Raw genomic sequence first — 1,437 nt, 5'->3', positions numbered from 1 at the left:
TCTTTGTTCTGGAACACATCAAAGAAGTCCTTTGCAGCAAATCTATCCAGTGAAATACATAAGTTGATTTATTTTTTTTAAACACTGAGTTTTATTTCACACGTATATTTTTGTCTCCCCACCATTTCCATTTGTCTGACCACTGCGACTACTCTGTCCTATCATAACATTCCATACATACATAGAACCAAGCAAAGAGCGGAGTTCCATCTTTACTAGACAACACATTCTTGGCAAAGGAACCTGGACAACATTTCTCAGACACGGTAGGGGAAGTTCTCACTCTGCATTATAAAAAAGGACAGGCAGATAGCAAATGTTACAGAAATGAAATAAGACGGAAAATTTTAACAAACTGTTCAAACTATTTTCTTAAAGAGACTTCCTCCACTGCCAGAGATCTTGAACAGCCTCCTGGTCAGTCATCCGGAAGCAATTATTCACATCATTGATGGATTTGGCTTCCACTTTAGGAAGAGAACCACCCTTTTCTAGACTTGTTTGCATTTTGCTTTAATGTCTTTTACAGAACTAGGGCCTTTCGGTGTTTGGGGAGTTTTTCCCTGTTATTTGAAGGATTCTTGACCTTTGGATCTTGGTGTTGATGGTTTTGAGTCTTTGCCATTCTGGTTTGATTTTTGTGCATTTTTGACTGGAGTATCCCGTCTGGATTTCTTCACTGGAGCTTTTTCTTCAGTTTTATCATCATCAAAATCCTCCTCATCATCATCTTCGGCATCGTCATCATCGTTACCTTCTTCATTAGCAGCAGCAAGTTTTACCTATTTCTGTGGAACCTTGTCACTGTTTGTGAGGGCAGACCGCTTTCCTGATACACTTAAACGATTCACATCCTCCTCCTCTTCATCATCTGACTGCATCTCCCTCCACAGCTCCTAAATGCTGTCCACCACTATGCACAGGCCCTGAGCCACACTTCAACCGTAAGACCACTGGTGGTGTTATTTTAAAGCCCCCAAGGGAGGCCATTGCCTGTACAGACATTTTCAGAGTTGCCAGTGTTACTTTAATTGGGCTGCCTTCATAAGTCATTGCTTCGGCTTCAACACTATGCAGTTCATCCTTTGCACCAGCACCTAAATGGACCGTTCTTAAAGATAATTGGTGCTCGTTTTCATCATTATCCACCTGAAAGTGGTCATCTTTGTCGGCCTTTAGTTCACAACCAAAAAGATTGTTTTGGGGCCTCAGGGGGCTCATGTCCATGTCCATGAATCTTCCATGGGGGGTGACCCGCACTTCGGTGAGAGAAACGGAAAACGGAGGTAAACCACTGCCGTTGCTAACACAGCAGCGCAGGACGGAACCACACCGGGGAGACAAGTTGATTTATTGATTGCTATATTCATAAGGCTTTGATTGTGGATCCAATAAAATGAAACCGTTGACAACTTCCCTCTTTTGCTATTTGTCTTG

At 42.4% G+C, this 1,437-nt stretch overlaps 1 pseudogene; it reads right to left on the bottom strand.

Annotated features, from left to right (window-relative positions):
* Positions 1-290: 290 nt before the first annotated feature.
* LOC101659827 lies at positions 291-1,233 on the bottom strand (annotated as a pseudogene).
* Positions 1,234-1,437: the final 204 nt, after the last annotated feature.

This window comes from Echinops telfairi, unplaced genomic scaffold (assembly GCF_000313985.2).
Source record: "Echinops telfairi isolate 266 unplaced genomic scaffold, ASM31398v2 ScPeMD7_31;HRSCAF=116, whole genome shotgun sequence".
In the NCBI taxonomy this organism is placed as follows: domain Eukaryota; kingdom Metazoa; phylum Chordata; class Mammalia; order Afrosoricida; family Tenrecidae; genus Echinops; species Echinops telfairi.
This window is presented reverse-complemented; position numbering and strand designations above follow the sequence as displayed.